Raw genomic sequence first — 19,822 nt, 5'->3', positions numbered from 1 at the left:
GCAGCATGCTGGCAGCATAAAGGATGAAAGTCTTTGAAGAGCTCTTTTGAGGATAGAAATCAGCCCATGAACTCCTTCAGGCTGCAGTCTTATTCATCGTTATTTCCAAGATTTTTTCAAGATCTATCTTTTTCAAGATAAATTCCAATTTTTAAAAAAAGAGAACCACTGAGCTGGATATGTATTATATAGATATATAACACAGACATACTTAGTGTACTTCTCATACCTCAACATAATGCAAAAATACCACAAAACAAATACCTTTCCATTGGAGATTTAATTTTGTCTGGGTAAACAGGGAAATATTCCACAAATTCAATTACCTCTGCTAGCACCCTTAACTTTGCTAAGGTTAACACCTTTGTGCAATAAATGGTCTCTGTGGATTGCAGAGGATGTAAGCTTTTTGTGGCACTGCTGTCTTTCCTATGAACAGAAGATATTAATCTTTAGCTCTGCCAGGCCAATAGCTAAAAAACTGTAAATAAAAATCATTCATAACTATTGTATAGAATGATGCCATATTTTACATACAGCAGAAATTATTGTTGGATCTCTCTGATCTATTTGGGGTTTTGCTAGCCCACATATACACTAGTCTTTGATCATAAGGCATATGAGAAATCTGACATGACTGAATGTGTGTGCCAGTGATTACTGGTGCCCCAGTGCTAGCAATTCAGTTGTTGTCATTAATCTGAATGTGCTAACACAAATAACCATCCTTGAAAATTATCCTAAGGCCTATGATGTGTCTTTAAATAACCTTACTCTTGCCCATTTGCCTCTGGTCTCACTAAAAATGTATTTGAGACCTACAAAGGTCTCACTAAAATGTATTTATTTGTTTATTTATTACATGTATATATACATTACATGTATATATATATATACTCAGTTGTTTTTTTCTCTTTTCTTTTCTTTTTTTTTTCTCTTTTTTCTCAAAACAATTGGATGTCTGTGATAATAATGAAGGGAGACTTGCCAAAGTGTTAAGTAGATGTGAACCAGACCTTAGACTCCATCTTAGACTTTGTCTAAGTATTTGGTGTAAAGAAAACAGTAGTTCAACATTCATGGCTGGTACTTGACTGTGTTAAGCTGTGACTGATGCCAGATACCAGCTCACCACTTATTTCTGCCGTACATACCTGATGACTAAGGTGTCTAGTGTCAGTGAGAGTGAGTGATTAGTGATTCTAAAGGTTATCTAACGTCATTCGAAAAGGTTACATCTTCCTAATGTAACAATGCTTGTTTATAAAAAGGGAAGTAACAGTAAATTTTTAAAGTGTTTTGAGCAAATCTGGCCGTAGTCCTCTATGCTTGACGGGGAATTGTGCTGCTGCTACATTGCAAGGATTTAAGAAGTCTTACCATTACTCAGTTTTAAGATGAGATTCCAAAATAGTGACAGATTTCATAAAACTTACCATAGGCCCACTAATAAGGAGGGAGACCCGGTACTGTTATGAAACCTTGAAAGAATAGCTGTGGACAGAGGATTTGAAGGAAGATAAAGAGAGAAGACTAGTGATGCCAAATTGTCCTCTGCATATACTTCCGTAATTGACTGTACCTATAAATGTTTGTTTGCATAGAACAAGACAAAATCTGCCAGCAAAGTCCACTGAACAAACAACAATTGTTTAACTTTTAGAGGCAATTTGTTCTATGCTAACATCATTTTTTTAAAGGTAACTGCAGCCAGGGGCACATGAACAGAGCAGCAGTTCTTGAGGCCAGAGCAAATCATACAGTGGCAGCTATGTATAAATAAGTAGATTTATGGTTTAAAGTGTGAGAAACAAGTACTGCAAAACAAACAATTGAAAAAAAAAAAAAGTCAATGTTTAGCCACAATTCATCCAGGGGAAAATTTACCAGTGTTGGGCTGGAATTAAAGCACTTTTCGATGGGTTGAGTCATGCATCCACACCCTTTTAAAATCTAAATAGCTGGAGTTGTCATGGGCTAACTGATGGTAGGTTCATTGCAAGCTAATTATTACGCACAAACAATGTAAAATGTCACCAAAGTTACCGTTCTGGACAAGGATGTAGCTTCAGAATGAGTGCTGGGCAGATCATTCAATCACAAATACAGATCATGGCCAAGTCTGTATGTGCTATGACAAGCAGTAGGATGCTGGATGGGTGCCAGCTCTTACTTTGCTTCAGTTACTCAGTAAAATCAATAATATCCTGTTCAAAATTAATGCGAAAGAATGATGTTATGACACTGGTAAGAGAAAGAGTGAAATAATTTAATATTTACTTACTACTTTAGGTTTATTATAGAGTATTTAAATGCTAACTAACTGAGCTTTGCAACAACAATGTAAAGAAGATAAGGCATTTCCCCCCATTTCTACCATGTTCCACAGAATCTGGTCAACTATTCGGTTTTCTAAGACTAAAAACAAAGATACCCAGTTGTGGATATAGAACTAATTAGATAATCTACCAAACTCCCAAGGTATTGCTCTTTTATTAAGCTATCAGTCAATAACACTTAGTTAATCTATTTCCCTTATTCTTCTTTATTCCAGAAATTGTTTGTCTGAGTTCTACAAGTATTGTAAAGCAAAAGAGTCACTAGGAATCATCTCAGAAAGCAGAGTTCTTGAGCTATCCCCCTTTCCCAGAGTGAAGGAGGCAAGATCCCATCACTGTGAAATGTTTGAGGGTGGTGGCCAAATTACTTGTTCTTGAAAAGAGAGCATCCAGTTCAGACATCCAGTTTCACTTTGTGTGACAAAGAAGACAACCATTACTTGAGGCCTCCGAGGAAAGGAAGATATCTAAATTTTTTTTTTTTTTTTCCCCAGATTTACTCCATCTGCTCCAAAGAGACCCTTGGAAATTCATTTAATCCTTAAAACAGGAACTCATCTTCCCCCTCCTTGTAATGTGTACATTCATTTTCCTTCCTTTGTCTTGGATTGATCTTTGCTACCCAGAAGATTAGCCCTGGAAGCACCTCTAACCAGATGAAGAAAACAGCAGGATAAAATGCTGAAGTCTGGCAGATGGCCTTTGGGTTAATAATTAGATATTTCATTGTGGAGGTCATTGTCCCTCAAGTGTACAATGATCACCTACAGAGAATGATAGCAAGCCACTAAGTGAATTTGGAATATGTGGGGGATATGACTGCACAGCATGCCACCAAGACCAATTCTTTCTTGGCTCACAGGCAGAAAGCTGAGCAGAGTATGCAAACCTACCTGAAATTCCCCCATGCATGACATGCTTTTGTCTGTGTCCAGTGAACCCAGATTTCCAGAAACTGAATCCTTTCACTTGGTCCTGCAGCAGAGCAGATAATAACATCTGAGTCTAATTTTTATCTTGATATATAATTATTCTGAAATAATTGAGCATAGTGTTGCTAGAGCCAACTACATTGTTTTTCATCCATTTTCGTTTCTTACATTGTGGCAGATATATCCACTCCTATTATGTTGCTGGAGTCCTCTAAATATAAACCCAAAGGTTTAACTCCATTCTATAATCCATTATAAATTATATATATAAATTTCCTGTTTTTATGGGGAAATGCTGGACTGAAATGAGTATTGACTAAAATGCAGATAGTGCTTTTGGCACCTGCCACAGACAAAGACGCAGAATAGTTTTTAAACCATAAACAAGATCTTTTTTTTTTTTTGTTTTCCTTCTGAAGGACATAAAATCCAAATATCTTGTGAAATACCTGTTCGTGTCTTGTAGATTTCAGTATTTTTTCCTCTGATTTTTGTAGTCCTTTGATATATATAGTTTGATATATATACATGTATATATGTTTCTAAGATGCTACTAATCTGCCTTCCTTATGATTTATAAATCAAGGAATTCTATCTCCAAGTCTAAAATCAAATTCAGTCATTGGCTAGATCTGCTGTACATCACGACTATATTCACATGGCATGAAAACCCAGAACATCTATGCAAACAATAAACATTTGAAGTACCACATTATTTCAATCCCTATTGAATTTCCTTTGTCATTTAGTGCAAATTCCTTAAAGTGAATAAACAATGCAAAAGCAGGAATGTTTCAGTAGTGCTTTTATATGCAAATACTCTTTGCATTCAGAGCAGACGTGTTTGTATACATGTAAATGCTTATATGAGATTCCTCTGTTTCTGTACCAAAACGGTGTTTTGGTACACCATGTGTACCCCACATCTTCAGTCAGCCTAATGCAGCAGAGATATAAAGATTTCCACCATGGAAGCTACTTGTTATGGATGTAAACTTCAAGCACAAACCACAGTTGTAAATATGTATGTAGACTGCTAATGACAGGTTATGACTTATCCATCAGAACAACTAACAGCAATTCTTGGAGCTTTGTCTTTTTTCAAGAATAGGTGAGAAATACTTATCAGAGTCTTAGTAATTCCCGTCCATGTCACTGAACTCCGAAGGAAGGAGCCTAGATGCTTCCTTATCAAACAGCCAAGTCAATCTTTTGCTGAATGCATAGAGTTTCTAATGAAAATAGTGTAAAGTTAGTGTAACATACAAGTTGGTCAGTAGAAAAATTACGTGTGCTTAAATAGATCTTCTGGTTCTTATAGGAGCAGGTTTTTGGGGGGAGGAGTGTGGAGAAAAAATGTTTGTGAGTTAAAGCTGCTGTTATACTATTTGTCTTATAGTTAAGTAGAAGTTCAGTGAAACACTAAAGTAACACCATTGTCTGTCTTCTGATCCACATGTGGTATGGCTGAAACTTGTCCAAGTGTCCAAATGATCTACAGTTGCAGTAATCATCCCCAGGTAGGTCTCATGGAAAATATGAATGTGGCAGAAACACCCTAGCATGTATGTTTGATGGTAAGTTGTGCCATGTTCCATCAATTAAATATACATGTACATATAATTAAATATACATGTATTCTTAAGAGAGGATTTCTTCTTGTCTCTATATTCTTGAATTTACATTTGACTTCAGCCCTGATTCAGGCATACGAACAGTGAAGAACTGAAAGGTTCAGTATGACTGCCTTTTGTCCTTTCCTTTTATTTTCTCTAGTTTAAATTTAGAGGATTTCCTGCTCAGCATGTACATGTTTCAGGTCACCTTTTATAGTTTGCTGTTTTTTTTTAGGACATCTGACTCATTCCCCATATTATATATGGAGCCCAGAAGGCTACCCCTAATCCTCTGTTTTGAGGATTCACTTCCACTAAGTGAAATTCTGCCCTTGAAATACTGCATTTGTACAAGTTTTTTTTTTTTTTTTTCTGTTTTTTTTTTTTTTTAGTCAGCTTTCCCTCACTTGAACTTTCCTTCGTACCACAGATATAAACATAATTTTACGAAAGAAAATATTTGTTCTGTTAAACCGCATTTTCTAATAGTGGCCCTGTTGTTTGGGATGGCAGAGTGACAAAAGACTTACAGTCAGGCTCTTTGTGAGCTTTATACTGTAGATCATAAAATAAAGTAGCTATATTTCCATTAAACTCTCTTAACAGCAGGGGTGGGGTTACATTATTCAGACAAGCTACCATTAAACTCTTCATTTTAACCATAGCAGAGAGGGCAGTAGAAAATGTGGGGCAGAAGGTTATTCTATTCATAACTATGAATTAGTATGGCTATTAGTATGACTTTTGTGTAAGAAATAAAGAAGTATTTCAAAAGAGGTGGTGCCCATAGTGTACAGTGTGCTGATCTTCATTGAATAAGAGTGAAAATATTCCCTTTAGGAGACAGTGTCCCTATTGGAGAAAATTACTAACTGCTTTCTCATAAATAATTAAATAAATAAATAAAAGCATGCACAAACAAGCCAAAGCCAGGTGACACACTATAATAACTGAGAAATGCTTTAACATTTTGGCAAATATCCTGAAAATACATACGAAGAATTCTAAGTGTTCCTGCTTAGAATAATAATAGTGGATGCTTACTTGCTTTTTCACTAGAATTCTGAAAGAGAAAAGCTCCTGTAAAACTTGTTTCTGGGTTTTATGGTTTACTTTAATACATTTTCCCAAAGGTGAAATACATATTTCTGTTCACACACTGCAGAGATTTCAAGAAAGCCTGGTCTTGCTCCCTGAAAACACACAAGCATTGCACTTGATATGTTAGGAATCCTCACTTATTCCTGTCCACAAACTCTACCTGGTAATGACTTAATATATATCAGGAAATTGTGAAAATACAGAATGCAAATTGCAGATAATCTTCCAGTCACTGCTGTGTCTTTGTGTACGAGAATGTACTAAAGTTATCACTGCTAGTTTCCATATTTTTTTTTTCAAATATTCTGTTGATATTTTCTTTTATGAAATTCAAAATTATTAGAAATATGTCTCATTTCAATGCCATTGCTGTCTCAGAAGTTCCTCAGAATGCTGTAAGCATTACCTTGTTAAAGAGAAGTTGAACGTGTTTGTTGATGTCACGTATATAGGTCCTTTCATTAAACTAATTTGAAAGCTTTATTTTAAACTAAGTAATATTATAAGAGAATAATGAATATACAAGGAAAACAGCCAGGTCTTCTTAAAGCTTAGGAGGAGCTGAAGGGTTAGCTGAGGCCAGCTCAGACTCCCATTAGTGAGTTATCCACAAAGCCAGACACAACCAACTGAAGTGAACTGTCTTGAAAGAACCCATCACTGGGACAAGGGGATTCGCTGTTAAGGACTTTGGCTCAAACTCGTGAGGTTGGCAGCCTCTCTGAAATGCACATGCCTATCCTCACTCAAATTTTGCTGTGTCATCACAGGTGTAGCTGTGCTAGATAATTCAATTCCAGAATGCTATTATAAAAATCTATGTGAATCTATGTAAATTTATTTATACTTCTGTGTTACAATGAATTAAAATGACAATAATTTATGTAAATTCTAGTAATCAGCTGGACAGATTTCTTTGGGTATCCCTCTGATATTGTTTATCATGAAATGAAGACATCCAACATAAAGCAAATCCATCAGCTTACAAATGCATTTTTAAAATAATTCATTCCGTATTTTTTGTTATTTGTAACTGAAGTATTGAGAAGAGTACTGATGTTATGTATATCCTTTAGAGACATCTGCCAGTACAGCTTATTTGGCACAAGGTATTAAAGAAAATGAAAAAATTCACAGAAACAGTAATTCCTCAGTAAAACTTTAATGTCTTGTTTGTGAAAACTTTGTTCATATAGTGGAGTGAAAGAGAGCCCAGAAAGTTACCTGTTCCATTACACTGCTACAAAGCAAGGTCATTATGTCTAAAATGAATACTTTTTCAGTTAAGTACTTCTGCGGGTTATAGACAGATATATCTTATATCTGTCTTCTTTCAAATTAAATAATTTTGGAAAAAAGAGCTTTTTGAAAACTAATGTGATCATAGTGCATATTTATTAGTGTTTCCATTAACATTTTTCTTTGACAGTATACCAGCAGGCAATATTAAACATACTCCATTTATTTTATTTTATTTGACTTTTCCTTTTTACTGTCAGCACCTGGGCACATTATCACATTATATACACTACTAGATAAATACTACTTTTTTTTTTTTTTTTTTTTTTTTTTTTTTTTTTTTTTAACTCATAGCAGACGGTAAATGAGATAGGAAGGTGGCCCTTTGAACGTTTTTGACCTTGGACAGCAGACACTGAAAAATGCATGCTGTTCTAAAAGCAGGTTGTCTCAATTTGTTTACTAATGATCCAGAGGACAAGGATCGTGTGTTTATCTCTGGTGCATTATGCATTGGATTCCTGCTCGTGATCCAAGTGTAAGTGTGGCAGTTGCGACATATTTTTAACCCTTCAGCATAGACCTGAAATTAGAGCACCCTAATCGTTCAACCACTAAAAGTAATTAAGTAATTTTTCCTTATTTTGGGATCCAATTGGAATTTTTTATTTTTTATTATTTATTTATTTGTTTGTTTGTTTGTTTGTTTGTTTGTTTTAATATAGTACTGCTGGAAAATCAGATTCACTCAAATGGACTAAATAAATAAAACAATGCTCTTCATTCATAAGCTGATGCAGAACAGTAAGGTATGTTTGAAGATCTATAAAATAACTTCATGCCACAAATGTCTATCCACTATAGTCTGAATACATCGTATCCCTCTGAACTTCAAACACTGAATCATAACCAGTGTTTTATGGTGCTGTGAATGGTGTGAATGGTGCCTACAGGCTAATGAAAAGTAGATGCAACCTTAGAAACTTTTCCTTCCTGTTTGTCTCTTCATCACTTTTCATGCTAAATGCATACTGCTTTTGGAGAATATTTAGAAATTTTGGGGAAATTCAGAGACTTTAGTTCCCTCACTCCAACACCCCCATAACCTGCATATGTTCATACTGGTGCTTGTTTGAATACTTGTTCTTGTGCTAGGAATAAAGCAGGTGGGTTACCTGATTTACAAAGCATGGCAGGTTTCCCAGGGAAAGCTGATGGGCAAGCCCTACTCTGTTGCCACCTTTCTGAATGCCAGTAGCTTGTTTCAGGGCATGGTTAGTCTTACTGCCTCCAACCAACAGCAGATGGCCACAGGTGTTTTTAACAGTGGTGTTTTTACAGCCTAGATATTGTAGTAGCACACAATTACCTGCTCAGGAGAATATAGGAGGTCAGAAACAACACTACCATTGATGAGTTGTATTGTAAATGTGCATGCCAAGAGTTTCCCATTGATGTAAGGCAGAAGAGAACGTGAGGACACGTTTAAAATTGACACTGGAAATACATGTATAATGTGATTCTTGATGCTTAGGAAATTTGTAGCGCAACTTAACAAACATTCCATTAGCACTGATTTAAAGGGCAATGTATTCCCAACCTTAATGATATAATCGCAAGGTTATTTGCCTTGGAATATGTAAATACCCAGCAGATTTACTCATTTAGGATTTTGGTTCATTTAACAGATTAGGCAGTAGTTCAGTAATTACATCACATCATTTGCTACATGGGGTTTCTAGTTATATAAAATTTTAATTGTTTTTATTTCATATTTGTTTGAGATTTTATAGGGGGAACAAAACTTTAATAATCTAGAAGAGTGTCTTGCCTAACAAACATTTCTTTTTCTTAGTAATTATGCCGATGCTATATAGCTGGCATGCTTACCATGTGTGAAAAGTGACTGTACATCATAAAAATCTCTCCATGACCGAGAAGTAAATTCAACCTTGACATCATGGAGACTGAAGCTGAAGAGCAAATTAATTGTTCATTTCATCAGTCAAAAATACCTTCTCTTGGAGGGGCTTAGCCCACAACGGCAACCAAGTCAGAGCTCCTAGCCAAAATGAGAAAACGTGCCCTTCAGAGCTCTGCAAATACCTCTCCACTGAGCTGTCAGGTATCTTTCTTCCTTTTGGAAACTGTCAGCGAGACTCATACCGGTGCATTGCTTCCAGGGATCAGGCTTAACCACATGCTGTTCTGAACAAAGCACAGACCCTTCAAAAGGGGAGAAAGGAGGGGGAGGAAATGACATGAAGAACAGCAATACAGAAAAGAAGCGAGGTTTTGCTAAAAGGAATGGGAAACAGGTATGAGTGATTAGGGGACAGGGACGATGAAATGGGCAACACAGTGCCAGCAGGCAGGCATGCTGTGAGTTTACCACCCATGTTGCAGGGCGGGTGCTGCTGGGTTGTCCCTGGTGCCTGTGCAGGATGGTGAGAAGCCACAGTGCAGTGGCTGGGGCAGTGAGACCACAGTGTGGGGCTGCACCATGCCCAGGCAGGCTGTGCTACAGGCCCTGCATGGCCCCTTCCTGCTCATGGCCAGGGTGGCCTGTGGCCTGCTCCTGGGAGGGGAGAGCGAGGCACCACGACCCTCCTTGTGTTCACACCTCCTTTCTCTTTCTTCCTCTCATCTCACCCCCCACCTCATCCTATTACAAACAAATGCCCTGAAAGCGGAGAGTATCCTCGGTGCCATTCTTCTAAGTGCAAGGGATTTGCGCAAGCTGCTTCATTCGTGTTTTAGATCCTGGATAGGATGATGTTGGGGTATTGAGGATATTGTGGGATAAAGATTATTTCCTGAGCTGGATGTAGAAAATCAGGCAGATGAGATGATATGGAAAGACTTCTGATGCTCTCCATCTTACTCTCTCTGTATATATATACAAATGTGTCTGTTCTGTTAGTGTGTACGTGCATATACGTGTGTTAATAAATCATACCTAAAGGCAAAAATTTCAAAAAAATCATTGTTTCTGTCAATCATTCCAGGGCTGGGGCTTCTCCTAAGGACCTGCAATTGCACATGCAGCTGGGTACATTAAGGAAAATACACATTCAGAATATAAATTATATTTCTGTGTGTAGATGGAGCGTTAACTCTAAAGCTAGTTAGCTGGCCAGCAAAGTATGGAAATAGTGGATTTCACTGTGTCAAAATGGAGTCACTTTGTTATATCATTTTACACAATTCTACCTTCATGCTTCATAAACTGGCATAAAACCACTCCCTTTTGGTCAAGCAGCCTATGTGGCCGTTCTCCCCAGCAATGTACTTTTGCCCAGATGATATGCAATCATATACAGCTGAACATTCTTTGCTTTGCATGAACTCTCTTCGCTTTTCAGGGCAGAGGAAGCTTTTGCCATTGGAATAGGGCAGAGGATAGGAATGAGTACAGAACAGGACCTGTTTTGAATTTAAGAAGGACCATGCTAAAAAGGTTCTTTTACAGCTTTCCTTCCTTGTAGCCCATGGAAACCAGAGTTTCTCTTATTTTCTTTAAATTTTATTCATGTGTTAGAGAGCTAACTGCTCAGTGCTCAGAGAATATGAGTAATGTGTTTCTTTAAACAGAGGAGGCAGAAGGAAAACTGACAAAAGGGACTGAAAACGAAGGAAATAAGAGGTCAACTGGCTTACTGGCTTTCCTAAGTTCATACTGCTTCTAGTATTATTGGTAGTATCCACCTTCCCATATCCTTCAAGTCTCTCAACAGTATCTTAGACCAGAGGCCAATGCTGCTTACTATTGTTATGACTTACTGCTTGTTTGTGTCATGGCAGGCAATTCTACCATCTTCATTTCCTAGCCATGTATCCAGTCCTGTCCTGAACTTACCAATTCACTCGTCCTTTATAATTACAACTCTGAATGAAGCGGATAAATTAACCTTATAATTATCCCCTCCGTTTTAATAATAATAAAAGGAAAATCTTGCTATGTTTACAAAATCAAAGTCAATGGAAAATTCCACAGCTTAAATAAATTAGACAGAATAAATTAGACCAACAAATACCATTGCGAAAAAGATTTAAGGAGAATGCAGCTAGAAGTTATGCTGGTTACAGATGCAATATGTATGATATTTTATGAAAATTAAACTGCTGTAAGGTCAGAGACAAGACTTATTTTTCCCTTTGACCTAGACTGATCTTAATTGGGCAATTACAGGACAATATTTTGCTCAGGCTTCAGCTGTTTTCTTTCTGTTTCCCTGAGATGCTATAAGCACCATCTCTATTCCCATATCCATTATTAAAATGTGCATTTTTTTTTTTCTCTGAAGATGTAAGTGGAACCAACACTGAGGCTTGTAAAAAGCCCATGCCACCACAGCTGAACAAAAATATTTTAGCAGGAGGCCAGGTTTACAAAAGAAAGAGAAAAGTCTCCCCAGGGGTTCCTGCTTTATTCACAGCTTGAGTGACCTAAAAATAACATATTACTGCATAGAATCACAGCCATATTATTCCCCATGCAGTTCTACTAACATTTCAAACTAAATTAAAGAAGCCATTCTAAGTTTAGTTTCCTGAAGCTGTTTTCCAGCTCATCTTTCCATCTTCTCTGACTTCCACTTTATAACCACTCATTTTTTCTGCTTAATTAAGTGAATACTGTTTTATTCCCCATATGACTGTCTTGATAATGAATATCAACATTTTCCCCTATTCCCAAATCAGAAATATATTCCTACATGCACATGTTCTCCTGTAGTTCTGTTTCCAGAAACCCACAAGATTTGTTGACGATACAGACAAGAGTTTAATATTTTCCTCGTCTCTCAGCAGTAACTGAATAAAATAGTTTGAAACATATCAAGGGCATTTCAAAGAATCTTTGGGGCTTATTATATCATAGACGAGGTTGTGTTGCCAGATGTATTTTCTTTATTTTGATCCTTAGTATTGCTTCACTTATTAAAAAGAGCAGAGCAAGATGACACAGTATGGCCCTTTGTCGAAGGCTAAATTTATATTAAATTAATCTTACACAGATATTTGTGTTGGTCAATTCTTTCTAGTTGATTACAGCTACAATGCCAATGGCAGATAGAAATAAGTATGTGTATGCGAATTAATGTTCATTGGATTGTTTTGACAATGTAACCTCTCATTTCCAATTTGCATTATATAATGCTCATCGGTCAGTGTCGGGAGCTGTATGTATGGTGGTAACCATACATACATACATCTGGAACATTAGTTGCTGTGCAGTGTGTGAAAGCTAGTCATCCTCTGTTAGGAAATGGAAAGACTGTGTCATTGGGTTGTGATCACATTCTCACTCATAATAAAGTGGACACAAAAGTTCTTATCAACATCTGTATCTAATGAAAAATAAAATTTTTGCTGGAAATTGAGAGTTAGGAAACAACCATCTTCTATATCTTTTTCAGCGTTCACAGCTTTTCTCTCAATGCTGTTGCATATGCATGTTTACTTCTTTTAGAAAGGCCTTATGAAACTTTAAAAGAAGAATTATGAAAAGAAAGGGTATAGACTTTTCCCCAAATAGTAGAAGACCTGTCAGTTTCTGTCAATGTGCAAACCATGTATTCTATGGATGGAACAGAGGAACCTTTGGGCAAGGCTGCTGGGGAAAGCAGAGAACTTCTCCAGGTTCTATACAATTGCCTCTGCCTGAATGAGTTGCCAAAAGTAAGAAAATGCTAGCATTTAGAACATATAGTGCAGCTATATCTGCTTGTGTACTGTATGCTATATGAACTTCCCTTGCCTTCAGGTTATTTTCGTTCACAGTACTCCAGTACTGCATAGTGCTTTTGTCGGTTAAGAGAAGGAAGCATTACAGCATTACCACCAAAACAGCTGCTTCTTGCAGCAAAATGAGCCATCAGTAACCAGAAAGAGAACACATATATATGTGTATATATATAAAGAAGACCAGAATGCAATAGCTAATAATGTTGATGTTTAAATAATAATCACTAAGCACATGTATTAATTCGTTAAGGAAATGAATGAAACCACTCCATTTCCTTCAAGTGTACCACATTCATCCCCTATTTGGTCTCATTTACATTCTGAATTGCTTCTATGTAGAAAGAAGAGAGAGAGAAGACACTGGAGACTAGAACAGTGATTTCTTATAGAAAGTTTGTAAAGATAATATTAACTGTATCAAAACTTAGCCTATTATAAGGCTGAAACATGATCTGAGACCTTGATGCCTGAGATGGCATTAAGCTTGACATTTCTAGCTCTGCCTGAAGTCCAGATTAATTTGTGTTTTGACATTGGTTACACTGGTGGGGGTTAAAGGAGAGGAAGAGCAGTTGGAAAAAACAAACAAAAAAACAAACAAACAAACAAACAAAAAACAGGGAAGAAGGGGATTGCAGGTAGTTGCAGCACATCAAACTGATCAGCTTTTTCTTCAAGTGCTAAGTGTGCAGAAATTTGCTAGAACGAACTCATTGCACTGGCGTGTGTGGAAATTGGGAAGCTATAACATGACTTTTCAGAGGCAGACTGTCAGTTTTGTAAAATACTTTCTGCCAGTCCAACTCTAATTTACATAACTCGGTTACTCAATTATGCCTCCAGAGGACAGAGCTATAGTTTTTCTTCTTTGAAACAAGAATCCACAAGCACCTTCATCATATTGCTGTTGCTTATTTAACCTACTGCCATTTAAGGAAAGGGTTTCTGTTGCTGGTTGTTAGCTGCTGCAGAAATGTGGTTTGGCAATATATACGAGCTTCCAGACACTAGTAATGCAACTGATCTCACCTATTCTATCCTCTTTTCATATAATGACATTTGGTTTCCATTAATCTACTTCTATTGTGTTTTTTGTTTGTTTCTTTGGTTGGCTGGCTTGTTTTGTTTTCTTTTGGAAAAATTAATAGTTTATTTTACATCACCTTTAAAAAGTTTTGCTTCATTGAAGATTGTATTAAATATATATATACATATACAAATACAAACAACAACAAAACAAAAACACAAAAAACTGCTTTCAAAAGTAACCACATCACCGTATCCTTTCATAAACTTTTCCATGTAAACTGAATAATTCATGATTCAATTTCAGGACACTCCCCAAAGGTTCAGGATCCAGTCAGCCTGAGCATTATGTGGGATTCTGGTCTTCATTTATGTATAGATTCTTTACAAAGATTTTTTTCCTTCTCATGTTCTCAAATACATAAATATCCATCCTAAGACCATACATTTTGGACTACTTTTCAGGGATAGACATGATTTGAAAAAGCTGGTGAGAATCTGCACCCTTGAAAGCTGTTTTTCTTGTGCTACTCACTGTTTCCATCTTTTATGTAGGCCATTATAACCAGGCACAGAAGAGAACACAACACACACTGTAGAAACTTCACGTAAACTTAAGAAACTAAGTGATGGTTATTTGTAGATGCTAGTAAAAGTTTCAGTAAGGTACATTGTGAGTATAAATAAGATTGTGTTGAATGTTGCCCACTCTACTCAACTGTGTTAGAAATAAATATTTCCCATATTCTGATATGAGATTTACAGGGCAACATGTTATATAATGCTGAAACAATTACTAAATTTAAACTTCATAATAGACAGAAAGCAAACCAAGAATATAGTGAGAACAGCAAAAATGTAGAACTTACACATTAAGTTAGTTGTTTTCAATATGAGAAGATAATATATTATTAAAACCACTCCACACAGTGCCATTGCAGACATAAAGTTGGTGACAGGCAGGGAGTTTAACAGAATGTCTTCCACAAGAACACACAGCTATAGAAAAAAACTTTTAACATAAATATTACACGTTTTTCTTCTCAGTAACAGATCAGTCCTGGAAACTTGCAGGATACAAAGCCCCAAATAGGCACAAAATGGCTGTAATAGAAAAAAAAATAAAGAAAAGTTGTCCTTTTGGGAATATAAGCAAAAGACTTAAAAACTGGAACAGCAAATTAGAAGGCAACTGGAACTAAAAAGACGTTTAGATGTAGAGCTTAGTGATATGGTTTAGTGGAGGACTTGTTAGTGTTAGGTCAGGGGTTGTACTCGGTGATCTTGGAGGTCTCTTCCAACCTAGATGATTCTGTGATTTTGTAAATGACAGCAAGTTCTGAAGTTGAATGATAGCTGTACTCAGTGTAAAGATTCAGGGATTCAGTGACTTTCCATCAGTTTTCCATGGAAAACTCATGTTCTCACTTTAGGCCTAAAGGAAGCTTCTAAACAGAGAAGAGACACATGCAGCCATTCCTCCATTTTAAAGGTAGTGAATGAAGAAAATGAACCTTTGACAAGTACCTGAGTCAGTGAAAATGCAGCATCTAAAGCAGCTCTATCCTCTAATTCTCTCAGTGAGTGTTCTCTCGTGCATGCCATCTTGATAGTTTTCAGAGAAGAGATCTTGGTGTTTGTTTTGTTTTGTTTTAACAGAAAATTACTGTTATTTAACTAATAAGAACATTAAAAATAATGTGTTTTGATTTTTATGATTACCTCTTAAAAAAGTATCAATTCTAATGTAGAAATAAATGGTAAATTCTGATATTTCTTCCCTTCATTCTTTCAAAGCTCTGGTCCAAATCGCTGTGATTATCTTTGCTGGACAATCAAGATATCTGCAGGTCAAGCACAGCAACACAAATTCCTCTTAAAAAACACAGATGTCAGTCTCAGTATCTCTTCTCACTATTCCTTGTATAATCAAAAGGGCTTGAAGAACAAGCAGGATTAGACTTTTCGAAGATATTAGTTATGCTATTGTTCTGTCTGTCCCACCTCCTGCTGCCGGGTGCAGTACATGTGTCTGATTACATGTCAAGAGAATACCTGTGCACCCTCTCTCATCCATTAGAAACAGCCCTGTATGACAAGCACATAATGTGTTGTTCTTGCCTTTATTTATTTTAACTTTGAATCTGATATTCCATTTCAAAAATAAAATAAAATACAAATCTTGATTTATGTATCAAGCAATACATAAACTGATAAAGTGATAATTTCTAAGAAGAAAGGAGGAAGGGCTTTTGGGGTTGCCTGTTGCGACTCTTGGGTATTCTCATAATATTTTAAAATGTCTGAAACTTACGCAGTGGTAAAATCAATGTGCAGGAGGAGAGCAGGCTTTTGCTTTTGTGAAACAAGACATTCACACAGGTGTTTGCCTGCTTTCTGTCTAAGTACAAACAGCACACAGTGCATGTATTCATGTCATGGCCTTCACTACCTTTTGAAATGTTATCCTGGAAAGATTTAATCAAAGGATTAAAGAAACCACTGGGCCACTTCAAACTGATACTGGACAGTTTATAAGCAGGAGATGCCTAAATGGTGGCAACACTGTTAAACACTTTGCATCTTTCTTTACAGAGGAACACAAGAGATCAGATCAGTTCAAGTCAGAGATCAGTTTACGTGTAATGACAGAGAATGAACTAGACCATGTACAGATTAGAGTATTACTTCTTAAAGGCTTAGATCCACTTAATGCAGACAAAGCAGGCTGCCCTGATGGCATGAGTCTGTAAGTCTTAGAGGTTACAAGTGAGGAAATGAGCAAAGCAGTAGCTGACTTGTTCCCTCTCTTTGGGATTTGTTTTAGGGGATTAGCAAGTAGATTTCATTATTTAAATTTATTTGAAAAGATAGGAAAGCAAAACATAACAGTAAGTATAAAGAGTTATTTTTTTTTTCTTTTTGGAGAAATCCTGGAATTTGAGGCAACATTAGGGAATCAAAAGAAACGAGAGAAGAAAAGGAAACAACTATCAAAATCACAGAGGGAAGTTTAACTTAATAACTGCTATGCTCCTTTGATTGTGATAAAATACCTGCCACATACTTGAACTCCAAAGAATACGATAGACTGCAGACAAATAAAAGCAAAACAGACTAGCCAGATTTCCTACTTTGCGTAAGTAGGTGCCCACCCCCTGTATCCTTGTGGGCGCATTAAATGAGGTGCCACATGCTGCACTTTCTTGCGAGGTCACCCTGGAGCCCATCATATGAGAAGATGAGTTATGACATGATGCTGCCAGTGATGGGGTGGAAGTCTCTGACAGCTTTTGACTTTTTCAATGCAAAGTAAAAATCCTGCTCACTGGCTCTGCATCAGAAAGTAGCAGATATTTGGATCTGTAGGTGAAGAGGGCTGATGTGGGCTCAGGCCTCATCTCCCTGAAAGCACAACAGCTTTACAGCTGTTCTCAGTCCTGCTGGGAACATGGTGCAGAGCAGAGAGCAAACCAGCCCATCTATTTTAAAGGCATTTGGAAACGTGGGTGAATGAGTCATGAGGGAAAGGATGTTTCTCACTAAATGACCAGATTTTGTGTGTGTGTGTTTGTACTTGTTGTTATTATGTTCTCATTTTAATTTTATTGTCACAATCGTATTCTCAATATTTTGTTGTGGTGCCTTGGTGCTTCTCTGAAATCGAGGAGGAAATGACTCTGGAGTGCTATGAAAATATGACAAGGTCTGTTTCTACCCAAGACTTGATTCACTTCCAGGTTGTCCTGTTCATTTTCAGAATAGCAGGGCAAAAAACAATGCTCCAGTTAACAGTTTTTCAGAACTTGTAGTTTACACAACATAGACAACATGTTAAAAAAAATATTATTATTATTATTTTAATTTTGTATTTTTGTCCTAAAGCTGTGGCAATACTGGGAGAAATTATGAGTGGTTAAACTGTTCTGCACAAACCAGAAGCAAGTATATAAGAATATGAGGAACCCAGTAGGAGGCATGAACACATTGTAGTTAAATGGAAGTGTAACATTTTATCTATTTCCGGCATTTCTTTGTTTTAGACAATCCAGGGAAAGATCTGGAGGCTGTACCTCTGGGTTGATGAAAGATATTTGAGTAGATCTTTAGGTCACCCATGTAGTTTAGCCACAAATGCTGATGCCAAAAATTACTCATTATTGATGCTGAAGGAGGAACCTCTTCTATATTTCCATTACAGCCCTAGATTTTCTTGTCATGGAAGCACCTACCATAAACACACATGGATAAACCATCACACTGGGACAAAACTGACAAGTCTAGTTTTTCTTGTTAGCTTTCAGCCTTGCTCAGTCCTCTTGCAGCCTCTCTCCTTGCCTTTCCATAGTCACACCTCATCCCTCTCCTCTTGCACAGCCAAAACACGTCCCAACTGCCAGCATATCCCTGTGGCTCTTGCTGCTGTATGCCAGAGTGGCATCACCTGGTAGCCTATGAGATAGGTGCTGGAGGTCCCTGCTGTGGCTGCTCCTCTTTGACTGCAGCAACAGAATGGTCAGAAGCTGATGCACAAAGTTGTATTTAGTTACATGATTCAGGATGCCCCATAGGCTTCCTAAGAAGGAGATGCAGTAAGTTAGAATATATTCAGCTATGTTGTGTTTTATTTCTTATTTTCTTCCTTTCCTTACATTGCTTCCTCCTCTTCATCCTGCAATTTCACAGAATCACAGAATCACAGAATCACAGAATTTTCTAGGTTGGAAGAGACCTCAAGATCATCGAGTCCAACCTCTGACCTAACGCTAACAGTCCCCACTAAACCATATCCCTAAGCTCTACATTTAAACGTCTTTTGAAGACTTCCAGGGATGGTGACTCCACCACTTCCCTGGGCAGCCTGTTCCAGTGCCTCACAACCCTTTCAGTGAAGAAGTTCTTCCTAACATCTAACCTAAAACTCACCTGGTGCAACTTAAGCCCATTCCCCCTCGTCCTGTCACCAGGCACGTGGGAGAACAGGCCAACCCCCACCTCGCTACAGCCTCCCTTGAGGTACCTATAGAGAGCGATAAGGTCGCCCCTGAGCCTCCTCTTCTCCAGGCTGAACAAGCCCAGCTCCCTCAGCCGCTCCTCGTAGGACTTGTTCTCCAGGCCCCTCACCAGCTTCGTCGCCCTTCTCTGGACCCGCTCAAGCACCTCGATGTCCTTCTTGTAGCGAGGGGCCCAAAACTGAACACAGTACTCGAGGTGCGGCCTCACCAGAGCTGAGTACAGGGGGACGATCACCTCCCTAGCCCTGCTGGTCACACTGTTCCTGATACAAGCCAGGATGCCGTTGGCCTTCTTGGCCACCTGAGCACACTGCTGGCTCATATTCAGCCGACTATCCACCATCACTCCCAGGTCCTTCACCGCCTGGCAGCTCTCCAACCATTCCTCTCCCAGCCTGTAGCTCTGCTTGGGGTTATTGCGCCCCAGGTGCAGGACCCGGCACTTGGCCTTGTTGAACTTCATGCAGTTGACCTCAGCCCATCGGTGCAGCCTATCCAGATCCTCCTGCAGAGCTTTCCTACCCATTATTATTTCCTACCCATTATTATTTCCTACCCATTATTCCTTATTATTTCATCATAAGGAGCTCACCACAAGGTGATGAATTGAAATCGGTATGTATACTCACAGCCTTTAAGGTTTCCTCTGCAACTGAAGTTGGTAAAGTTGTTAAGATGCAATGTAAATGAAAAACAAACAAACAAAAAAAACAAAAAACAAACAAACAAAAAAACCACATATCTCCTGTTGATCTAGCTTCCTTCATAGTAATCAGCTAATAGTTGGTAAATACATTAAAATTGTT

The sequence above is a fragment of the Aythya ferina genome (assembly GCF_964211825.1).
Source record: "Aythya ferina genome assembly, chromosome: Z".
In the NCBI taxonomy this organism is placed as follows: domain Eukaryota; kingdom Metazoa; phylum Chordata; class Aves; order Anseriformes; family Anatidae; genus Aythya; species Aythya ferina.
The sequence above is the reverse complement of the archived record's forward strand: the minus strand, read 5'-3'. Positions refer to the sequence as shown.